Source organism: Bos javanicus, chromosome 9, assembly GCF_032452875.1.
Source record: "Bos javanicus breed banteng chromosome 9, ARS-OSU_banteng_1.0, whole genome shotgun sequence".
In the NCBI taxonomy this organism is placed as follows: domain Eukaryota; kingdom Metazoa; phylum Chordata; class Mammalia; order Artiodactyla; family Bovidae; genus Bos; species Bos javanicus.
The window spans coordinates 95,883,065-95,907,662 of NC_083876.1; the positions used below are offsets into that span (position 1 = coordinate 95,883,065).

Genomic DNA, 24,598 nt, shown 5'->3' on the forward strand with positions numbered 1-24,598 from the left:
TTAATTACCTTTGGCTGAAACTGACTCATGTTAATTTTGCTCACAGTCCATTGGCCAGAACTAACCATAAGGACACAACTTAACTGTAAGGAATACTGATGAAACGGAGTAGGATCTTAGGACCCTTCCCCACCCCTACCCCACCACATCCTCACCCCGTCTTTTGTCTGTGGGAAAACTTTAGCCAAAGAATAAGTTTAATCGGAAAAATGAGAAAATGCAGGGACAAAAAATAGTCCAACAAGACTAAATAATAATAGTTCTAGTCATTCAGCAAAGCCAAGGACCTTTAGTTCCTCCTCAAGGGCTGTAGATAATATTCTGAACCATATCCTGTGAGCTGTCTTGTAGATACTGAAACTCCCACCAGGTGGAAGAAGTTAACTGCGTAAGTCTAGACTGTAGCCATGACATAAACTGCCACAATTTGGGAGAACTGGCCTCAAGGAAATGGGAACAAACCAATTCTGGAACTAAAGATTATGGACTTAAAATAATCTAGATGACGCTGGTCAGACCACCAATGACGAATTTCAAGATGACCGTCAGAGCTGACTGTGCTGTTTCTGCACATAGCCGCCTCCCTCTGCCTATGAAAAGTCTTGCCTCCTGATTGTCAGGGAGAGGGGGAGCTGGCCCTTGGACAGGAGTCTGTCCTCCCCCAACACAGGTTGCTGGCATCCAAAAGAAAGCAAACTTTCCTTTCCACCAAACTTGCCCGTTTATTGGCTTTTGAGCAGCGAGAAGTCAGACCCCACTTGTGGTTATATTGACATGTGTAAGGGGGCAAATAAACATTTGATGAACACTAACTGTCTTTGCAACGTGCTGAGGTCAGAAAATGATGCAAACTGTTGCTGTGGGAGACAACTACTGCTCTGTCACCCAACATGCATCCCCGAGCCCCCCGCTGCAGCAGAACTGCTCCTCCTCATGTCGTGTGGAGCCAAAGTTTCAAAGGTGGCCAAATTACCCTGTCTGTCCAACCAAAGTCTTAGTGTGGAATTTTCCACTTCAGTGTTGGAAACTGCACCAAAGTCAGCGCAATGCAATTTGTGCACTAAAGACGCAGGTGCTGGTCTAGTTGCTCAGTCATGTCCGACTCTTTTGCAATCCCATGGACTGTAGCCCACAAGACTCCTTGGTTCATGGGATTTCCCGGGCAAGAATACTGGGGTGGGTTACCATGTCCTTCTCCAGGGGATCTTCCAGAACCAGGGATCAAACCCACATCTCCTGCATTGGCAGGCAGATTTTTTTTTTTTTTTTTTTTTACCACTAGCACCACCTGGGAAGCCCCAGCTACCCAGAGTTAGGTCAAATTTCACAGGTTAAGGGCACTGTCCTCTACAGCCCACCCTCACGTCAGTCACCAGCCCAAGCCACCCACACTTCTGACCCACTGCTGCAAATGCAGGGGTTCCCACCAGCTCCTCGGGTTTGATAATTCACTAGGACAACTCATAGAACTCAGGAAAACACTATCCAGATTTATTATAGCAAAAGGATACCAAACAAGAACAGCCAAGTGAAGAGACATATGGGGCACCATGTGGGAAGGTTCCAAATGCAAAGCTCTTGTGTCCTCCGGATGTGTCACTGTTCTGGGACATTGATATACTCAGTCAGAGTTTTTACTGGGGTTTCACTCTATAGCCATGTGATGGGGCCACTGGCCATGAGATTGAACTCAATCTCCACTCTCTTTCACCCATGGAAAGTGGGGCTGATACTACTTGGTTCATAGCCCCAACCCTCTAATTACATGGTTGGCCCTTCTGACCTGGCCAGCCCCATCCTAAAACTGTCTGGGGGCCAACCATGAGTCACCTCATATAAACTCAGGTGTGGTCCAAGAACCCACGGATGAATTACAAAGACACTCCTATCACTCGGGAAATTCCAAGAGTTTTGAGGTTTTCTTCCAGGAACCAGGGACGGAGGCCAGCCAAATTCATCATACAACAGCTGGGATGATGAAAGTCTGTAGCTGCCGGCTACCAGGTCACCTGCCCTCCACTCATTCCCTCTGCCCACCCCCATCACCTACCACAGACAGGAAAACCCTGGTAATGAGAGAGAATAAAACCAACACAAAGAGAAGATGAGATGAGATGAGACGTGGAGACTGAGCAAGCCCTGAATACACAGGCTGATTTCTTCAATGCAGCCCTGTCTCTCCCTGTTACAGAAGTCAGTAAATCTCAGCTCTTACTTAAGCTGCATGGAATTAAATCCCTGTCACTTGAAATCCAAGAAAGAAAAAAAAAATTAATAGCCTTCCCTTCGGGAGCATACCATTTGAATGAAGGGTGACATATACAAATGAAAAATGACATGACAATTTTCAGGCAACAATTTAAGAATAATCATACATTCATTCCATTCATTCATGATTAAGTACTGCAGGAGAAACAACTATTCTTCTCAAGGAAGATCCAAAAGCTATGACATTCACTTTTATTCTAGTTCTCATTTTATTCAACAACATTCTGGTGCTTGGAATGACAGGACAAAGCTACTATGAAACATATCTAAAAGCAGGAGGAACATAAGGAAGAGTTGGATCTTATTTTATGCATCAGGGTGCTCGCCATCATCCCCATGGGAGTGGAGGCCATTAGGAGTACAGTAGAGTCATCAAATTCTGAAAATACATATTGCTTTTAAAACCAAAAACAAGCTTTAATTTGCAGTCTCTTTTTAAAAGTATTAATGTGTATCTTTCAAAGTAGGTTAAAAAGCTTATTTCAATGAAAGAAAGGTGGAGAGCAACAATGGCAAATCACACAAGTAGCAACATGCTCCTCTTCGTAAAACACTGAGAATCACTAATTTATACAATAGGTGTGTTTCTGAGAATCCCTCTGTGACTCCTTGATTCGGGTCCTATTTTACCATCAATTACCATGATTATTTCAGATCGATGGGCTGCTGCATTCAATCAGACAATCAGCAGTGTGTCATCTCTCTGCCAGGTCCTGATGGGTCAGTGAGTTAAGCAAAGTAAGTGCTGAACAGGCATTGCTCCTGTCCAGAAAGTATGTCTCATGATACCAGCAGAATCCTAAGTCCATGGTGGGTGTCAAAAGTAGAGACTGCTTGTCAGAGCCCCACTTCGAGAAAGTCTCATCAGAGTCACTCTAAAAGTATCCTTCCACGAGGGTGAAGCTGTCAGCTTCAGTGTGACTTGCACAGTTCTCCAAGGCAGGCTCCACCTCCAGGATCAGACCATAGAGTTTTGACAGGGAGCTTTGGTCCTAAGGATGTTCTTGAATCTGAGGAAGATGGCCAGGATCTGAAAACCCTAGAGGGCAGGTAAGATGGTGACTAATGGCAGTTGATAGGCTCTGAGGGTGGCAAAATTATCTGTTGAATGAATCCCTTTGACTGCATGGATCACAACAAATTGTGGAAAATTCTTCAAGAGATGGAAATACCCGACCACCTTACCTGCCTCCTGAGAAATCTGTATGCAGGTCAAGAAGCAGTAGGTAAAACCGGACATGGGACAACAAACTGGTTCCAAATTGGGAAGGGAGTACGTCAAGGCTGTGCATTGTCACCCTGCTTATTTAACTTCTATGCAGAGTACATCACGTGAAATGCTCTGCTGGATGAATCACAAGCTGGAATCAAGATTGCCAGGAGAAATATCAATAACCTCAGATATGCAGACGACACCACTCTAATGGCAGAAAGTGAAGAGGAGCTAAAGAGCTTCTTGATGAGGATAAAAGAGGAAAGTGAAAAAGCTGGCTTAAAACTCAGCATTCAAAAAACTAAGATCATGGCACCTGATCCCATCACTTCATGGCAAATAGATGGGGGAAGAGTGGAAACAGTACGGATTCTTATTTTCTTGGACTCTAAAATCACTGTGGATGGTGACTGCAACCACAAAGTTTTAAAAACTCTTGTTCTTTGGAAGAAAAGCTATGAAAAACCTAGACAGCGTATAAAAAAGCAGAGACATCACTTTGCTGACAAAGGTCCGTATAGTCAAAGCTATAGTTTTTCTAGCAGTCAGGTATGGATGCGAGGGTTGGACCAGAAAGAAGGCTGAGCACCGAAGAATTGATGCCTTCCTACTGTGGTGCTGGAGAAGACTCTTGAGAGTTCCCTGGACAGCAAGGAGATCAAACCAGTCAATCCTAAAGGAAATCAACCCTGACTATTCATTGGAAGGACTGATGCTGAAGCTGAAGTTCCAATACTTTGGTCACCTGATGCGAAGAGCTGACTCACTGAAAAAGACCCTGATGCTGGGAAAGATTGAAGGCAGGAGGAGAAGGGGGTGACAGAGGATGAGATGGTTGGATGGCATCATCAACTCAATGGACATGAGTTTGCAAAAACTTGGGGAGATAGTGAAGGACAGGGAAGGCTGGCATGCCGCAGTCCATGGGGTCACAAAGAGTCGAACACAACTTAGTGACTCAACAAACAAAGCAAACAAAACATACTGTGACATCCTTGTAGCAAAGGATCTTTTTGCTAAAATGACATCACCTCCAGGGGCCTGTAATTTTGGTAAATTCTGATTCCTAGGAATAATATATTTCATATCTACTGAACTTTTCACGATGACCAAGAGCTTTCAACACTGTGGTTTAGGAAACTGGAACTTCAGAACATATACCAACAGCATCTTGGCTTGAATGCCAGCCAAGGACTCTCTGCCCAAAGGTGGGATCAGTCAAGACTTGAGAAATCAGGATATTAACTACCACTTATTTGTGCTTACTATGTGCTATATCGGGCTTCCCTGGTAGCTCAGATGGTAAAGCATCTGCCTGCAATGCAGGAGACCCGGGTTCGATCCCTGGGTTGGGAAGATGTGCTATATTAAATTGTATCAACATCATCTTATCAAATCTCACAATGACCTTACATGGTAAATATTGTTATCCCCATTTTAGAGATGATGAAACTGAGGCTCAGAGACATCACCTGCTGCTAAGCAGTGGAACTAGGACGTGATTGCTTGTTCAGCTCCAAAACCCACACTCCAAACACCTGCTCCCTCAGCTGCAAGTTGCCAGCATTGTCAAGGAGAGTATCCCACTCTTCACCTACAGCCTGATCAAACTTGCCTTCCTGTCCTCTGAGACCAGGTGCAAGTTCTTCAGTCTGACCAAGACGCCAGAGGATTACACCATCATTGTCGATGAGGAGGGCTTCCTGGAACTGCCCTCCTCAGAACACCTGGGTGTGCCCGATGCCATCTGGCTGGCCCTCAATGTGGTGTCCAGGGCGGCAGCTTCTCCAGTTTCCAGCCCACCAGCATGTCCAAGATCGTCAAGTCAGTCATCGCCCCACTGGCTGATCAGAACATCTCTGTGTCCACGCTGTCCACCTACCAGATGGACTTCATCCTGGTGCATGAGTAGGACCTGCCCTTCATCACCCATACTTTGTCATCAGAGTTAACCACCCTGCACGTCATCAATAGCGAGACGCTGGCAGCTGAGAACCTTGGCATTACACACTGCTTCATGAAGCCCAAGGCGGTCCAGAGGCCCGTCATCCACCCACTGTCCACCCCAAGCAACAGGTTCTGTGTCACCAGCCTGGACTCTGACATACCGCCCACTGTTGCCACACTCCTTATGGACGTCACGTTCTACTCCAGTGGACTGAAGGACCCCCTGGTGTCCTCCGGCGATAACTGTGGCCACATACGCTTCTTCTCCTTCTCCCTGATAAAGGGCTACATCTCCCTGGTGAGGGACAAGCAGACCCAGCAGAGGTTTCCTAGTAATTTGTTGTTCACAAGCGCATCTGGGGGGCTCTGGAAGATGGTGAGGATTGGAGGACAGGCCCTGGGATTTGATAAGTGCTTCGAAGTGGCCTGGATCGCTGAGCCTTTGGCTGCCACAGACATCCCAACCTACTACATCAGCACCTTCAAGTTCCTCCACACACTGGTGCCGGAAGAAAACATCAGCACCCTGAAAGTCAGCCAAGCAGAAAAATATGGAGGGCCTCTTTTGTTCCTCCCCTTCAGTGCCCCCAGGCCTGGGCCCGCCCTGCCCTGAAGACTCTTGCAGTGTTTCTCAAAAGACTAGAAAATTGGCCCCGTGGCCCCCAAAGGATGGGTCTCTAGGAGACACCCTCAATGGCTGGGACCCAAGCCAAGGCTTCCCCGTGCCTTCCTGCCTTCCTGGAGTCCCCAGATCCTCCAGTGAGACCCCCACCTCTTCCCCCACCCCAGAAAATGATGTCTGGGGCCCAGGGAGTTGTAAGCCCGGCCACCTTCTCATCAGGCCTCACCCAGGGCTGGGGTAGGGGTGGCGTTGGTAGATGCTGAAGGAAGCTGGGGTACCAATTCTCCTGTCATCTTGGGGGCTGGCTGAGCAGGACAGAGTTCATGGAGCCCAGGAAGGCCCTTGTGAGGGCAGGGGCTCTGGATCCTGTGTTTGCTGGTCTCTGATTCCATCAGCTCTGGGCTGGTTCCTGCAGACTGGAGGTCAGTGGATGGTGGTGTGCTGGTGAGGCTCCCAGAGAGCCCCCGGCGGGGGCAGGGGGAACGGATCTGGGCAGGGACCCCAGCCACCCAGAACCTTGCCTGCCAACCATAGGCCCTATGCCCCAACTCCCAGCAAGACTGCCAAGGGGGTCCTGTCCAGACCCTCCCCACCACAAGCACTCATCCTCGGGGCAACAGGGTTCCCTAGAGACCCAGCAGCCTGGAGCACGAGCTCCTATGCCCTCTCCTTTCCCCGGACCCTCCTGGGGCCGGCAGAGCTTGGTTCTTCCCAGGTGGGGGCATCCCCAGCATTCTGGGCTGGGGTTTCCTCAGCTCACCCCCACCTCCCCAGCAATCGACTAGACCAGCCCAGGGCTCCCCCGTTGTCCTGCCCTCCTCTCCCTGCCCCACTTGTGGGGGAACATGGAAGGCCTCTGCCCCCCAACTCACCTGCCCACGCGCCCCTCAGTCCAAGGGCTGTGGCGTTCATGAGTACTTGACCATGGAAGCAGCTTATCTGAGCCTTAATAGAGAAAACCATACCTTGGTATAGTTTCCCATTTAATGTATTTGCACCCAGGCTGCGGTTGGCAGTGGGTTCAGGGCACAGGACCTGCTGAGCCTGTTGGGGCCCAAAGTATGACATCAGTTGGTTGACATCTGTGGCTCCAGGGACAACCATGAGAACTGAAGCTGCTTCCAGGGCTTTCCCTTGAGAGCAGGAAGCTGGAAACAGAGGTCAGTTACGATCCAGGCGTCCCCAGGGCACCCCACACAGGGCTGGCAAGGCAGAGTGGTTCTGAACATCAGAGGAAGGTTCCCATGGGCCACGAGGAGGTGGACAGGCAGATGGCAGGCCAGCCCCCACCCAGAGAATGGGGGACCCGTGTGTCTCCTCTCCAGTGGGTGGTGTTTTCTAAGTGAACAGGACTGGCAGAGTCCTCCTCGGTGACCAGACATCTGCTGACACGTGCTGTCCCTGAGAAGCTGGGAGGAGAAGGGCCATTCTCTTGACCGAGTGAAGCCCCCTCACCTCCTCTCCAGGCCACATAGGACCCTCTGAGCCCCGGAAACCCACCCGGTGGGGGAGCTGTGTGTCTGAATCCTTACAGATGTTCAGAGCCCAACTACTGATTCGGAACCCAGGTAGTTGGATTTGTTGTTGTTGTTGTTGTTGTTGTTTTTAAGTGAAGTCATTTTGCACAAAAGTCCAGAAACACCCAAAAATGTCAACTGTTTGCTGGCTCCAAAACCAGGGTGACCACATGGGCAGGGCAGCCCTTCACGTCCTGAGCCCCCTTTCTGTCCCTGGAAGGCCTTGATTTTTCCATGGTGTGCACCCTCCAGTGACCCCGAGTCACTCCCCCACCTCTCCTCTCCGCAGAGCAAGTGTGTGGGCCCCGTGACCCCCAGAAACAGGTCTCCCCAGACAATATACACCCTAGGACATATATTGTACACACATATAGATACCTGTGTTTTATGTTGATATAGATATATACTGTAAATAGCATATATACTTGAGCACTATATATGTTACTATATATTTTAAAAAGCAACAAACAGCTGTTCTCATGTAACCAACACTGCCAGTTGCCCTCTAACTCCCATTACCCACCTCTTTCATACTTGCATAACCCCAATTGTATATTAATCTTATACGAGCCAGCACCACTTCTCAAGATTCAAGTAAAGCATCATTGGTCTCTGAGAGAAATGAACGTGAGCCACAAATGCAAGCTACATGCATAATTTCATATTTTCTCATAGGCATTCTGAAAAAAAGTGGTATAAGAGAAAAATCAATTTTTATAATCTGTTTTAATTAGCCCAATATACTTAAAATATTATCATTCAATATGTTATCAATTTTAAAATTATAAATGAAAACATAAAATATAAATATAAGGACACTAAAAGTGTGGGAGAAACCCAAGATTTGAGGGCAGAAGAAATGAAAGAATGGAGTTGTGATTTACTGAGGTAGGCAACTGGAGGAGGGGCAGATTTGGGGCAAAGAAGACATCAAGAACTCAGTTTTGATGCACTGTTTGAGATGCCAATCAGACATTGCATAGTCAAGCTAGATTTGTGGATTTACAAGGTGGATTTATGAGTCTGAAGTTTGGTGGAGAGGTCCAAGTTGGAGGTCTAACCTGGGCAATCATTAGCACATGAATGAATTTTAAAGCAGTGAGATGGGATGAGCTCATCAAGAAAGAGAACAAATAGAGAAGAAAGGTTTGAGGACTGGCCTCAGGGTATTTCAATATTTGAAGTCCAAAAAAACCAGAAGAATCTCAAAAGGAGACTGAGGAGCAGTGTCAGCATTACAGGAGGGGAACAGAGGAGCCAAGAAAAAAAGTGTTTCAGAGCAAAAGGGCTGATCAACTACATCAAATGCCGCTGATGAGTCAGGAAAGGAAAATCACCCGCTGGGTCTGCCAGCACATCAGGAACTCTGCTAAGAGGAGCTCCCGTGGAGGAGAGGGTGGAAAGTCCACTCATGCTCCACGTCAGGGAAACAGAACTCAGAGCCACAGGGAGACAGCACCTCACACCTGTCAGACTGGCAGTTGTCAAAAAGTCAAGAAATAACAAATGTTGGCGAGGGTGCAGATAAAAGGGAATCCTTGTGCACAGTTGGTGGGGAGTGGTGCAGCCACCATGGAGAACAAAACGGAGATTTCTCAAAAAATTAAAAAGAGAACTACCATATGATCCAGCAATTACACGCCTGGGTATTTATCCAAAGAAAACAAAAACCTAACTCAAAAAGATACATGTGCCTCTCATGTTCAATGCAGCATTATTTACAACAGCCAAGACATTGAAACAATATGTGTCCATCAATAGATGAATGGATTTGAAAATGTGGCATACATTTAAAATGTGGATTTTTAAATGTACCAACATGAGAGTTGGACCATAAAGAAAGCTGAGCACCGAAGAATTGATGCTTTTGAATTGTGGTGTTGCAGAAGACTCTTGAGAGTCCCTTGGACTGTAAGGAGATCCAATCAGTCCATCCTAAAGGAAATCAGTCCTGACCATTCATTGGAAGGACTGATGCTGAAGCTGAAGCTCCAATACTTTGGCCACCTGATGCGAAGAGCCAACTCACTGGAAAAGACCCTGATGCTGGGAAAGATTGAAGGCAGGAGAAGAGGACAACAGAGGATGAGATGGTTAGATAGCATCATCGACTCAAAGGACATGAATCTGAGCCAACTCCAAGAGATAGTGAAGGACAGGGGAGCCTGGCATGCTGCAGTCCATGGAGTCTCAAAGAGTTGGACACGACTTAGTGACTGAATAACAACAATATGATGGAATATTAACTGTAAAAAGAAGGAAATCTTTCCATCTGCAACAAAATGGACAGACCTTGAGGGTGTTATGCTAAGGGAGATGTCAGACGAAGACCAATAGCAGGTGATCTCAAGTATGTACAGAATCAAAAACAAAACAAACAGCAAATTCCCACTGGCTGTCTATTTCACACACTGTATTGTAAATTCCCATGTTACTCTCTCCATGCTGTATGACTCAGGGAACTCAAACAGGGGCTCTGTGACAATCTAGAAGGGTGGGATGGGGAGGAAGATGAGAGGGGGGGTTGGGAGGGAGGGGACATGGGTGTGCCTATGGCTGACTCTTGTTGATGTATGACAGAAAACCACAAAATACTGCAAAGCAATTATCCTTTAATTAAAAACAAAAAGGAAAAGCCCAAACTTATAAATAAAAGATTGGAGGTTTTCAGAGGCAAGAGGTGAGGGGTGGGAAAAATGGGTGGAGAGAATCACAGTGTACAAACTTCCAGTTATAAAATAAATGTCATGGGAGTGTACTGTTCAGCGTGGTGACTATAGTTAATAGTACTCTGCTGTATATTTGAGACTTGTTAGTACATCTTAACAGTTCTCATCACTGTGGCTGATTCATGTTGTATATGGCAGAAACCAACACAACACCGCAAAGCAATTATCTTTTGATTAAAAATAAAGTTATTTTTAAAAAGTTCTCATCACAAGAAAAGTATTTGTAACTATGTGCGGTGATGGATGTTAACTAGATTTATTGTGGTGATCATTTATCAACACATAAAAATACCAAATCATGTTGTACTGATAAAACTAACACAATGCCATATGTCAGTTATAGCTTAGTATTTTTTAAAACCTGATTGGAGAAGATTCAAAAGAAAATTGAAGGAACAGAAGAAGAGCTGGTGAGTAGGGAAACTCTCTGAAGCAGTTTTGCTGTAAAAAAGAGAAACGGTTCTTTTAGTGTACATGTTTCAGGGTTGTAGGTGCTTCCTTGTGTGAGTATCGTTCAGTGGAGTGGAAATATGATTTTGAAGAAAGGAAAAGATGAGAGTGACACAAGGGAAATTCTTAGGTGGGGGGGGCAGCAGTGCACAGTTTGAGAAAGTGAGATGAAGATAGGAATACAGAAGCTCACCTGGGATCTCCTGTTATGTAAAGCTATACATGTCCGACACAATAGACGTGAGTTTGAGCAAGCTCCGGGAGTTGGTGATGGACAGGGAAGCCAGGCGTGCTGCAGTCCATGGGGTTGCAAAGAGTCAGACAAGGCTGAACAACTGAACTGAACTGATACATTTTAATGTTTGTTGTTGTTTGGTCGCTAAGTCACATCTGACTCTTTGTGACCCCGTGGACTGCAGCACACCAGGCTTTCCTGTCCTTCACTATTTCCCAGAGTTTTCTCAAACTCGTGTCCATTGAGTCGGTGATGCCATCCAACCATCTCATCCTCTGTCGTCCCCTTCTCCTCCCACCTGCAATCTTTCCCAGCATCAGGGTCTTTTCCGATGAGTCCGTTCTTCACATCAGGTGGCCAAAGTATTGGAGCTTCAGCTTCAGCATTAACCCTTCCAATGAATATTCAGAGCTGATTTCCTTTAGGATTGACTAGTTTGATGTCTTTGATGTCCAAGGAACTCTCAAGAGTCTTCTCCAGCGCCACAATTCAAAGGCATCAACTAAGTCATGTTATTTGATTTTTCAGTTGTCTACAGGCAAAACAACATCCCGGTAGAAACATTTTACCAGGAGACCCTAAAGGAGTTTACCAAGTGACTTATATGATCGGTAAAGACATGGGCTTTGAAAGCCAATAGACCAATAGGCAAAGCAGAGATTTAGGACCTTCAGAACAATGAAACTCTCAGCTGCCCTGGAAGCCACAAATTGAAGCTCAGAATAAGAGGGCTTCCAATACTTTAAGAATGTAATAATTTAACTCTGCTATCCATTTGTCCTACGCTGATGACTCTCTCAATAAAAACCAAGGGCTGGACCTCTCCCAGAAAGCACATTCATCCTATTCTGAGGTCATTCCCCTGGAGTAAGGAGCTCCCTTGGAAATGAATGTGTTTTTTTGGCAGGAGACAGCAGGAAGGAGTCCCAGAATCTATTCAGTAGATGTCCCCTGACTCCTACCTAAGCTCAGCCGAATTTCCAGGAGGTGGGAAATGGAAGTCAGTTTTAAGGACAGAGAAATGAAATGCCATAAGGGGAAGTTAAGGGCTCTGCGCTCATGATCCCGACGTGGGGGTGGGATTTTCCCCACACCGCCAAGTGATGTTCCGTGACACCAACTGGGGTCCTACAAATCGGCTCCATTCTGACACCATCTATCCGCAGAGAGCATCAGGTTCTGCAGGTAAAGGGCTCAGACCCCAAGCACAAGCCCAGGTTGTTACCTGTGCTTCTGATTGACTACAAGTTGGAGGTTCAAACCATCCCCTCCAACTCAAAAACAAACACTGCAGCAGTTTCCGGTGGCTCATAGAAAGTGAAACTCCAAGCACAGCCTCCCGGCTCCTTCCTACACTGTAGCCCCGCCCCCTCCCCAGCCATGGTGCCTCAGCCCCTCTGTCCTTTTTCTGTCCTTCACACACGCCACGTGCCCTTCCCTTCGTCTGACACACTTTTCCCTCCATCCTGCCTCCTTTTCTCTGCTTGAACCTCATTTTCACTCAGAACCTTCCTAACATCCCTGAGCGGGTTACATCCCCATCCTGTGTTCTCATTAAGTGGTGTGTGTCTCTTTGCTGCAGACACTGTTTGGGGTCCTGTTGGGCTGACATGATCAATACCCAAGAAAGCATTATACTCCCACCAACAGGCACAGAAGAGATAATTGGTCGGGATGGACTGAATACATGATATAAAGATGAAATGCGCATCAATGTAGTTCTCTGCAGTCTACAGAGTGCTTCTGCACAGAGTAACACATGACCTTACAACTTCACTTTGAAGGCAATGTTAGCACCACCGTTCTGTAGATGACAAAGCTCAGTTTCCTTAGATTTAGTTCTGTTTTACTCTCCTGTGATTTTGTAAAATGCTATTCCATTATCCCTGCTCTAATCTTTACTATTTCTGTTCTTGTTTTTTTTGATTTTGCTCAGTTGCTCTTTTCCTTCTTAAACTGGAATTCAGCTCACTGATTTAACCAACTTTTTTGTATACATTTAAAGCCAGAAGCTGCACTCGATCCTTAGCTATAATACATTCCACGGTTTTGGGTAGTGTTTTTGTTGTTAGTTCAAAATATTTAAATTCCCCCATTAAGACATTTTCTTTGCTCTAGGAATCACTTAGAAATCATATTTGATTTGACTTTTAAAATGCTTATATCACAAAAACTTTAGGCGATATCTTTTTAGCTCTCAAAAAATTGCTGTAGTTTAGTCAGACTTTTTATTATTGATTCTTTGGTTTTGTTGTGATTTCCCTTATGGTCAAGTATGTAACCAGTTATTGTAAATGTTGCACAAGTTGCTTGAAGCCTCAACGTTACACTGGGTGGCCCACTTGGATGGGAGACTCTAAGACTTAGTGTGCTTGATATTTCTCTTGAGAAACTTAGGTTTATAAAAGCTTTTGCTTTTTGCTTCCTTTCTTTTTTAAGTTTATTTTATTGAAGTATAGTTGATTTGCAATGTTGTGCTAATTTCTACTTTTCCTACAGCAAAGTGATTCAGTTATACATATCTATGTATACGTTCTTTTCGTTTTCTTTTCCATTATGGCTTATCACAGGATACTAAACATAGTTCCCCAGGTTCTACAGTAGGCCCTTGTTGTGTATTGACTCTGTATACAATAGCTTGCATCTCCTAACCCCAGCCTCCCAATCTTTCCCTCCCCCAACCTTGGCAACCACCAGTCAGTCCTCTGTGTCTGTGAGTCTCTTTCTGTTTCACAGGTAAGCTCATTTGTGCCGTATTTTAGATTCCACATATACGTGATATGGTCTTTGTCTTTCTCTTTCTGACTTAACTCAAAGTGAAAATCTATAGGCCCACCCATGTTGCTTGTGCTTCCTTTCTAATCACTGTAATAAAATGGAATGTGTTTCTGCTGATATTAGTACATTTTTTGAGTCATTTGTGCCATCCACCGTGTTAATCTCCTGCTTTACGAACATAATCTTAGTTAACTCTTACCGCATCCTGAGAGGGTATCTTTTATTAACGCAGCCATTGTACAGACAAGCATACATGGCACTCAGCGGTTAACCAGCCTTCCTAAGGCAACTCCACAGCAGAGCTGGTTCGCATCTGGGTTTACACGACTCCCACGGCTGCACATTTAAGGACAACATGCTGGACCAAGGGAGTGAGCTGCCACGTCTTGCTGGGGAATTAGGTAATCCCCACCCCTCCAACTAAATGAATCTGAGCCCTTCTAGGCCATGGACAACTCAGAGAAAACACACATGTGATTCCAGCAGGGTCTGTTTTCCTCTGCTTGGTTTTACAACAGCAAACCATCTTCTCCTGATCCTGTTATGCTATGCTATGCTAAGTCGCTTCAGTCGTGTCCGACTCTGTGCGACCCCATAGACGGCAGCCCACCAGGCTCCACCATCCCTGGGATTCTCCAAGCAAGAATACTGGAGTGGGTTGCCATTTCCTTCTCCAATGCATGAAAGAGAAAAGTGAAAGAGAAGTCGCTCAGTCGTGTCCGACTCTTAGCGACCCCATGGACTGCAGCCCACCAGGCTCCTCCGTCCATGGATTTTCCAGGCAAGAGTACTGGAGTGGGGTGCCATTGCCTTCTCCGCCTAATCCTGTTAGTTGGGGTTAAATCAAGTTTCAATTACACATTAAAATCAGAAGCTGTGTGGGTGCTAGGATGAGAGAAGCGGGGCAGGAGCCCTTTAGAGCTCCAGTCTGATGGCCCCTCACTGCACCCAGCGACTCCCTTCACCTTCCAAGCAAGGGGACTCTGCCCTACGTGGGCCACGAGAGGAGGAACCAGCATCTTCTCTGTTTTAAAATGTATCCAAGCCAGGGTGGCCTACAGTGAGATATAGGTATAATAACGTTATTAAGACAGAAACAGAAAGCATACAAAAAGAGAAAAACCAGTATACCAAGAACTTGGCTCCACCATTTATCAGCTGTGTGTCCTTGAGCAAGTCTCAACCTCTCTGGGCCTTCAATTTCCCCACATGTAAGATAGAGATAGCAATGGTATCCACTTCACAGGATGTTATGGTGATTAAGTGAGTAATACACAGAACACTGAAGGCAGCGTCTGGAACATGACAATGGCTATATAAATGTTAGCTACTATTATGTTGGTTTCCCAACAAAAGAGACACTAGAGCGATGAATAAATTTATATCTAAACTATGCATTTTGGAAGCTCTTTCCCAAGGGAAAAACTGCCAGGCATCAAGATGGAAACTTGAATAATATTTGTGTTTTCAGTGAAGTTTCTGATGGGCCAAACAAGATGCTGAAAGTTTGTGTTCTGAAGCTGAAACTTTTCCTGTATTTGAATAATTCTTGACATAAACTTGGAATCCTATGTGAACACACAAAACTATTTTTAGTCATTAATTGACAGAGACTTAATATGGTCATGTCAACACCATTTTTTTTCCCAAATAATTTTCCTGCCACAATTTAAGCTAGAAACTGGCCAGTTGGAGGGCACTCATGCTTCCCTCATAGTTCAGTTGGTAAAGAATCCACCTGCAATGCAGGAGACCCAGCTTCAATTCCTGGGTTGGGAAGATACGCTGGAGAAGGGATAGACTAACCACTCCATTGTTCTTGTGCTTCCCTTGTGGCTCAGCTGGTAAAGAATCCACCCCCAATGTGGGAGACCTGGGTTCAATCCCTGGGTTGGGAAGATCCCCTGGAGAAGGGAAAGGCTACCCACTGCAGTATTCTGGCCTGGAGAATTCCATGGACTATGGATCGCAAAAAGCTGGACCCAATTGACTTTCACTTTCAGGTAGTTAGTGGTTAATCAACGAGATTTAATTTGGCACCTTCCCTAGAGCAGACCCACCCAACTTTGGAGATAACTGGAATGCAATCTTCTATACATTTTTAATCTTTCTGACTCTGTTTTTCTCCTTCTATATAATTGAAGGGCCACTTACATGGTAAAATGATATTACACAGGAAAACCCCATGGACAGAAGAGCCTGGTGGGCTACAGTCCATGGGATCGCCAAGAGTCAGGCATAACTTAGCGACTAAAGAACAACAATTAAGATTCCTCCCAGCACAGGGCCCGGCTCTGAGCAGGCACTTGAGAGCTAGGTTTCCATCTCTTCCCTTTCTTCACAGGTCGTGACCTCTGCTTTGAGGGGCTCACCACCCTCAACCCTGTGGTCAGGGCGAAAGCTTAGGGGGCTGCAGGGCTTGACTGAGCTCTGACCCCCACTGAGGCCTGGGTAGAGTGACAGCCTGTCAGGTGGGTTGTGGGACACGGGAGTGCTTAAATTGATGGTGGATTCAACAAGCGGGTGGTGGTCTGAGCCCCTCTCAGGAGGGTCTGCCCGGTGGGGAGTGGGATGGGGGCAGGGAGTGGGGTCTGAGGCAGCAGAGGCTCCTCAGGGAAGTTCTCAAATGTTGTCTAGAGACAAAATCGCCCCTCCCGCGGCTTCCTAACTGTTGTTTCTAATTAGTTCCATGAATCTGTCAGGGTCGCTGAGGTTACTTTGAAAGGAAGCATGGAGAAGTGGGTGGCTTTCCTCTCCCATTGTCGGGTGACTAATACAGCCGTCTTGTTTTGTTTTCTGGCCTGGGACTCTGTGAACATTTTAAGAAAGAATAGAGAGCTTTTCAGAGAACGCAAAGCCTCTGTTCTGGAACTCCCCGAGGGAAGGCACCTCCGCAGCTCTCTCCCCCGCCCCGCCAAATGAGAAAACAAGAACACTGCTTGACTCAAGCGTCCATGTTCGTCCATGGAGGCGCTGACGTGATGGAGGCGCTGACGTGCTGACGTCATTCGTGCGTTTTAAAGCCTGACCTGAAAACTCCTCTGAAAATGGAGCTAACAGCCCGTGTGTTCACTTTGGTCATTGGACGAAAACAGGAAAGGAGCATCTTCTGTTGAAATGAAGCCCTGTAAGCCCCAGGTGCCTCACCGGATGGAAGATCCTTCAGCCGGAGCTGTGGTGACTCAAGAAACCCAGGAAACCACCAAAGTTGGGAGGAAAATTAAACAAACCTGAAGGTGAAGAGCAGCCCCACGAAAGACCTTCGTGGTATCAGTATATTAACTGAGACCCTCTAATAAGCAAACATTAAAATGTGAAGTTCTAAAATGATAAATTCATAAATACTAAGTAATGCTGCTGTCTACCTTAAATATTTCAGGTAAACATTTAAAATGTTTATTTTCTTTTGAAAATAAAAGTAAGAATATCTGGGGAAAAAAACAACAACCAACAGCCCAATACTTTAGCGCCCGCCTGGGAGGACCTCTCAAAAGCTGAGCAGGACTAAGGCAGCATTGCCCGAATCCCCAGAATTTTCCTTAACCTCCTGGTTGGGGTACAGAACGTAATTTGTGGGTCTGAAAAGACATACACGCTCATGTCGCAGTGAGAATTTCATCTAATCATTCATAGGTAGAGGAATCTGTTGTCCAGTCACTCAGTTGTGTCCAACTGTTTGTGACCCCATGGTCTGTGGCATGCCAGGCTTCCCTGCCCTTAATCTCGTGATTGTAAAAGACAGACTTCAAATTAAATGAATCCACTGCTATAAAAACCACTGTCTTCTGGTTGAAAAATTCCTTTCTTCATTGTCAATTTCTAGTTCATCATTACTTTTTCTCTAATTGATCACTTGAAATCACTGGATTTAGAAGTTTGATTTTGACCAATCAACAATGTCTTTTAAAAGTATGGCCTTAATTGTTCCCTTACTTTCAAAAAATGCCATCACACACTGAGGGTGTCATTCATTCAACAAATATGTGTGCATGCATCTATCACATTTTGCAGGAGACTGTATTAAGAAGAGTCATTAAACAAATCACAAGCACCTGAAAAGTTCAATAACAAGGCCAAACAATGAACACAGGATGAACGGTCAGAAATCTATGTTTAATTTGTAAATAACACTCAGAAAGCACAGCCTGAGTTCAGCACAGAGAACCCGCAAGTTTGTCCGGAGTGGGCCAGAAGTCTTGTGAGAGAGATCAATCTGGATTTGGGCCTTTAAAAAAAAGTTGGAAAATCTTAGCGGCTAAGAGAAGACATTTCAGAACAGAAAAATTATGTGAATAAAAGCTCGAAATCTGAGCAGTGTTGAAAAAGTTTCTTAATGGAAAGTTTCATAGCCTGATACCAGAACCAATCAGCGATGGAATTAATGGGAAGAACGTATCCCTACCTCATCTCCTCTGCTGCTTCACTGCTGCCCTGGGTCCTGGCACACAGGGTCAGTGATGTAATTTGCCAAACTCAGTGCAAAATGAAAATGCACAGCCCAACAGGGTGGGGAAGCAAACCTCCACTTCCCTTGGGCCCATCAAACCAAACAAGGAATGGATGACCCCAAGGAATTGCAACCTCTGCACAGGATGTGCTGGGCCCCTGGACCAGGAGCAGGTGAGAGGCCCCTGCCAAAGCCAGGTACAGCCAGCCTAAGACAAGACACCACTGCCCCAGATGCCGTGGGGCCTGCACGTGACTCTGACCTTCCTGGGCCCACAGGCAGGCCCTGACAGGAGTGGAAATGGAGCCTGGGCCTCCGCACCAATACCCCTGGGCAGAAGGCAGCTGGGGTCCTACTCAGGCGTGTGGGGAAGGGGGAAGTGGAAGATCAAGGGAAGGGGGAAGACCAAGTCCTCAGGGAGCTGGGTGCAAGCAACTAAAAGCACAACTAAAAGAAATTGCAGTGCAGTCAGCAAATGTGAAGGGTCAAGTTATACTGTGAGTAACATATTCTGGTTCTACTTATTCCCCTGCACCCCAGAGACCACCAGGACAGTGACTCTCCTAGCCTGGCTGACCCCATGCTGTCACTCTCTAGAAAAACTGTCTACGATTAAGAGATGATGGACAGAATCAAACCAATTCATCAAGTGATTCAATGTGCAAAATCCAAAATAATAACTTCAAACCTCAGCTCTCCCTGTTATAGCTTATGTAACTATTTTTTGTCCCCTCTTTTTATTTAGTCTACTAGGGCAAAAGACCAACTATCATATTTGCCACAGAAAGTCCTTAAGATGAATGAGCATCAATCTTTTTGAGCTACTGCTGTCATATCCTTCCATTATTGATGCATTGCTTACTTTTTAGATCATTTCACATCTTCCAAGAGAATTTTTGTTAATTCTTACCACACTTAAGAAAATTCTGGGTGATTCTAGCTAAAGATTTGTCAATTTTGTGTATCTTTTCAAAGAACCAGCTCTTGATTTCATTTTGTCTTTTTAGTTTCATTTATTTCTGGTGTAACCTTTGTTGTTCCCTTCCATCGACTAACTTTGGACTTTGTTCTTCCTTTTCTAGTCTCTTGAGGTACAACATTAGGTTGTTATTGGAGATTTTTCTTTTTTCCTGATTAATTTCCTCTTTTCTTTTATTTTTTCTTAATTTTAAAAAAATTTTTTATTTTTACTTTACAATATTGTATTGGTTTTGCCATACATCAACATGTATCCGCCATGGGTGTACACGTGTAAAATTTACTTTATTGAAGTATAGTTGATTTACAATGTTGTACTGCAAACTGATTCAGTTATACATATATATACCTTCTCTTTTATAATCGTTTACTTTGTGGTTTATCACAGGATATTGAATCGAGTTCCCTGTGGTATACAGTAGGACCTTGTTGTTTATCCATCCTGTATATAATAGTTTGCATCTGCTAACCCCCAAACTCCCAATCCGACCCTCTTCCTTCCCCATCCCCTTGGCAACCACAAGTCTGATTAACTTCCCTCTTAGAACTGCTTTTGCTGTATTCCACAGTAGGATTCTAGAAGTTGACTCTTCGTTTCAGTTCTCCTAAGAGAATCAAAGGCCTGATAGCTTCCTGAAAGTGGGACAGAGCTTAAACACAGAGATGTCCTGACTCACAGGTCTGGGGTCAGCTGACACAGTTCCAGGAGAAGCGCTGGAAACACACCTGAAGTCCCCCAGGTGTGAAAGGCTCTGATGGGTGAGGGTCCCTGGGGGACAGCACAGAACGCCATTCACCCATGAAAACTACAACTAGAGATTCCACCTCAGAAATAAGACCTACCGTGGCATGCTAATTTTGCCCTGATTTGTTGCAAAGGCCTGACTGACCTTGCCTGTGTGTGCTCCGTCGCTTCAGTCGTGTCTGACTCTTCGTAACCCTACGGACTGTAGCCCGCCAGGCTTCTCTGTCCATGGAATTCTCCAGGCAAGAATCCTGGAGTGGGTTGCTATGCCCTCCTCCAGGGGATCTTCCTGACCCAGGGATGGAACCCAGGTCTCCTGCATCTCCTGCATTGCAGATGGATTCTTTACTGCTGAGCCACCAGGGAAGCCCCTGACTGATCTTAAAAATACATAAAATAGACATATTGGCCATCAGATGCATTATACTCCTAAACAAACCAGATATTTTTCAGTCAATTTTCTGATCCAATCAGGCTGTTTGTCCTTCAGTCTTACATACACAAAGTTTTTCTAAAGGCAATTTGAAATCAAACAGCATTTTCTGTGATGTTTTCCCCCAACTTTTTATTTTTAAAATGTTCAAACTTGGAATAAGATGACAGAATGCCACAGTGACTATCCCTACCCCCCCACCTACATGCACCAGCTGTTACACTTTGTCATGCTGGCTTGGTGGAGCAGTAGTTCACCTTGAAGTCACACGGGATGACCCTTGAGAAGGGTGAGAAGAGCCTCACTCAGGCCAAGATGCTCTGGTTTCATGCCAACAGGTGATTTCTCAGTCGTCAGATATCTTGAGACTCTCTGGGCCTCTATGGCTAAGGTTTGATTGCTCTTTCTAGATTAAGAAGCAAGAGAGATTAATTGAGGAAAAGTGTGCATTGCACTTATGCAAATACACTTAAGGGAATGTCAATAAATTCAGTAAACACAAGGACTTCCATGGTGGTCCAATTGTTAAGAATCTGCCTTCCAATGCAGGAAACATAGGTTCAATCCTTGGGCAGGGAACTAAGATCCCACTTGCCAAGGGGCATCCAAGCCCACGTGCCACAACTAGAGAAAGCCGGCGTACGCACCGCAATGAAGACCCAGCACAGCCAAAAAGAAACATTCAATAACAGAAAAAGAAAGAAAGTGAAGTCACTCAGTTGTGTTCGACTCTTGGTGACCCCATGAACGGTAGCCTACCAAGCTCCTCCATCCATGGGATTCTCCAGGCAAGAATACTGGAGTGGGTTGCCATTTCCTTCTCTAGGGGCTCTTCCTGACCCAGGGATCAAATCCTGGTCTCCCGCATTGCAGGCAGATGCTGTACCCTCTGAGCCACCAGGGAAGCCCAATAAATAGAAAGTGTATTTTTTATTTACTGGAAATCAAATTTCAAGCAAAACATGTCTTCAGTTCAGTTCAGTTCAGTCTCTCAGTCGTATCCGACTCTTTGCAACCCCATGAATCACAGCACGCCAGGCCTCCCAGTCCATAACCAGCTCCCAGAGTTCACCCAGACTCACGTCCATCAAGTCAGGGATGCCATCCAGCCATCTCATCCTCTGTCGTCCCCTTCTCCTCCTGCCCCCAATCCCTCCCAGCATCAGAGTCTTTTCCAATGAGTCAACTCTTCACATGAGGTGGCCAAAGTACTGGAGTTTCAGCTTTAGCATCATTTCTCCCAAAGAAATCCCAGGGCTGATCTCCTTCAGAATGGACTGGTTGGATCTCCTTGCAGTCCAAGGGACTCTCAAGAGTCTTCTCCAACACCACAGTTCAAAAGCATCAATTCTTCGGTGCTCAGCCTTCTTCACAGTCCAACTCTCATTTGCATATATCAGACATCCACTCACCAAATGTATATGAAGCTCGTAGCCATGCCCAGCACTTTTCTGGACTTGGGACGTGGCAGCACAGGCAAGCTCAGAACTCACAATCTTCACTGCGGAGGGACAGCAACCAGTGACGACGTAGAACAGAAATGCCACACTGGGATGCATGATCTGGAGGAAATGAAACGGGGCGATACTCAGAGCGAGGTTAGTGACTCCAGCTCATCCCTCAGAGCCATGGGCCCAGTGAATGGAAAGAGCCAGAAAAACATGTTCCAGATACAAACAGGAGGACTGGAGTTGGGGGAGAAGGAGGAAGGAGGTGAGCCCAGAAACCATCAGGCCCTGATGCATAAGGTCTCACTGGCCTGGAAAAGAGCTTGAATTACATTCTAAATTCAGAGGAAAATCAGTAGGTTTTTATGCAGAGAAAGGGCACAATATGAAAGAAGTTGCAAAGATCCCTCTGACCGTTGTGCAAAAACAGCGGTTATAGGGTCTGTGTCTGTATTAGCTGCTACAGAATGCTGTAACAAAGCACCACAAACTCCGGGGAGGTGGGGAGGGTTAAAACAACAGAAATCTATTGTCTCACAGTTCCGGAGGTCAGAAGTGCAAAATCAAGGTGTTAAGAGGTCTTGTTCCCTCCAAAATCTCAAGAGGAGGAGGCTTCCTTGCCTCTTCCAGCTCCTGGTGGCCCCAGGGGGTCCAGAGACAGACTGGGACCTAGGCCCCTTTGCTGCAGTGCTGCAAAGCTTGCGCCTGGACACACCTCTCCTTGAAATACAGAATACAAAGAAACTATAAGGGACTAAAAATAACTGTGTGCATGCCCAGTTGGGGCAAATTCTGGACTAAAAAATACCAAAAAAATCCAGCTGCCATTTCTGAGGAGCTGGGAGCAAAAAACTAGGTGTTGGGAGCAAAAGCAAGGTACACATGCCCCCCCTGCACTCAACACCACAAAGGGGTGGGCAGACCACCTAGGCCACCCCTCCAGCCCAACCTGAAACACACCCCTACCCTCACCCTATATCAGATCAGATCAGATCAGTCGCTCAGTCGTGTCCGACTCACAGCACGCCAGGCCTCCCTGTCCATCACCAGCTCCCAGAGTTCATCCAGACTCACGTCCATCAAGTCAGGGATGCCATCCAGCCATCTCATCCTCTGTCGTCCCCTTCTCCTCCTGTCCCCAATCCCTCCCAGCATCAGAGTCTTTTCCAATGAGTCAACTCTTCACATGAGGTGGCCAAAGTACTGGAGTTTCAGCTTTAGCATCATTCCTTCCAAAGAAATCCCAGGGCTGATCTCCTTCAGAATGGACTGGTTGGATCTCCTTGCAGTCCAAGGGACTCTCAAGAGTCTTCTCCAACACCACAGTTCAAAAGCATCAATTCTTCGGCACTCAGCCTTCTTCACAGTCCAACTCTCACATCCATACATGACCACTGGAAAAACCATAGCCTTGAGTAGACGGACCTTTGTTGGCAAAGTAACGTCTCTGCTTTTGAATATGCTATCTAGGTTGGTCATAACTTTCCTTCCAAGGAGTAAGCGTCTTTTAATTTCATGGCTGCAGTCACCATCTGTAGTGATTTTGGAGCCCAGAAAAGGAGGAACAAGTTTGCCCTCCCCATGGGAGGGAGCAAGTAATCGTGTTACTTGTTTTTGCTCCCTCTTGTAGCCAGCGCAGGAGCCCCAATAAAGCCTTGCCTGAATTTTTTTCCTTTTTTTTTTTTTACATCAAGGCAATTTATTAACAGAAAACAATAACTTGAGGAGTTCAGTTCACAGATAGCAACCATAGTGACCCCTCTTCCCGCAGGTGCTGTCAAAGGGGTTGGGTGTGACATCCCCAATCTGCCCAATCTCCATCCTTGAGTGGGTGAGGGCTCCAAGAGCTGACTGGGCCCCTGGTCCAGGAGTCTTGGTCCTATTTCCTCCTGCAGCCCAGAGTTTGATGTGGAGGGCAGTGATGCCCAGCTCCTTGCATCACTGGGCTACATCCTGGGCAGCCAACATGGCAGCATATGGCAAGGACTCATCTCGGTCAGCCCTTCATCCCACCAGTTATACGACAGATGGTTTCCTTGCCAAAAAGATCAGTGACATGGACAAAAGTGTCACTGAAGCGTGCAAAGGTGTAGCACACACCAAATACATTTTCTCCTTCAGCCACCTGAGGGCCAAGGCTGATGACCTTTTCTTCCTTCTTTTCTTTCCCCTTGCCAGGTGTTATTTCTGCATGTCTTCTCCACACTCCACCACCAGAAAGAGAGCTTGCTTGAATTTCTTGTCTGGGCTCTTGTTGTTGTTTAGTCACTAAGTCATGTCCGATTCTTTGAGACCCCGTGGATGGTAGCCCACCAGACTCCTCTGTCCATAAGGATTTCCCAGGCAAGAATACTGGAGTGGGTTGCCATTTCCTTCTCCAGGGGATCTTTCTGGACCAGGATTGAACCTAGGTCTCCTGCACGGGCAGGTGGGTTCTTTACCACCGAGCCACCACCTCTAGTCGATTTCTACTGACTGGGGAAGGCCAAGAACTCAGTCGCTATCAGGCCTGGGTTCATGGCAGCATCATCACAGTCTCCACCTCCATCCTCACCTGGCCGTCTTCCCTGTGTGTGTGTGTTTCCATGTCTCTTCTGCTCACAAGGACACCAGCCAGATAGGATTAGGGCTAACGCTAATGATTTCATTTTCACTTGATTGTAACTGCAAAGATCCTATTTCGACATAAGGGCACATTTCAAATTTCCAGGGATTGGGACTTCAATTATCTTTTAGGGGGACATAGTGGGCAGGGGCACGGGAAGAAGTGAGGGGCTCTGCAGGGCTC

At 46.1% G+C, this 24,598-nt stretch overlaps 1 non-coding gene and 2 pseudogenes across 1 annotated transcript; 2 read left to right on the forward strand and 1 right to left on the reverse strand.

The window, feature by feature from the left end:
• LOC133254379 (cytosolic arginine sensor for mTORC1 subunit 2-like) overlaps positions 1-6,042 on the forward strand; it is a 142,862-nt pseudogene extending 136,820 nt beyond the window's left edge.
• Positions 4,766-4,837, forward strand: TRNAC-GCA (transfer RNA cysteine (anticodon GCA)). Its single transcript has one exon. It is a non-coding gene; the product is annotated as a tRNA-Cys (tRNA).
• An 11,367-nt stretch (positions 6,043-17,409) lies between the features above and the next one.
• LOC133254247 (small ribosomal subunit protein uS11-like) lies at positions 17,410-24,202 on the reverse strand (annotated as a pseudogene).
• Positions 24,203-24,598: the final 396 nt, after the last annotated feature.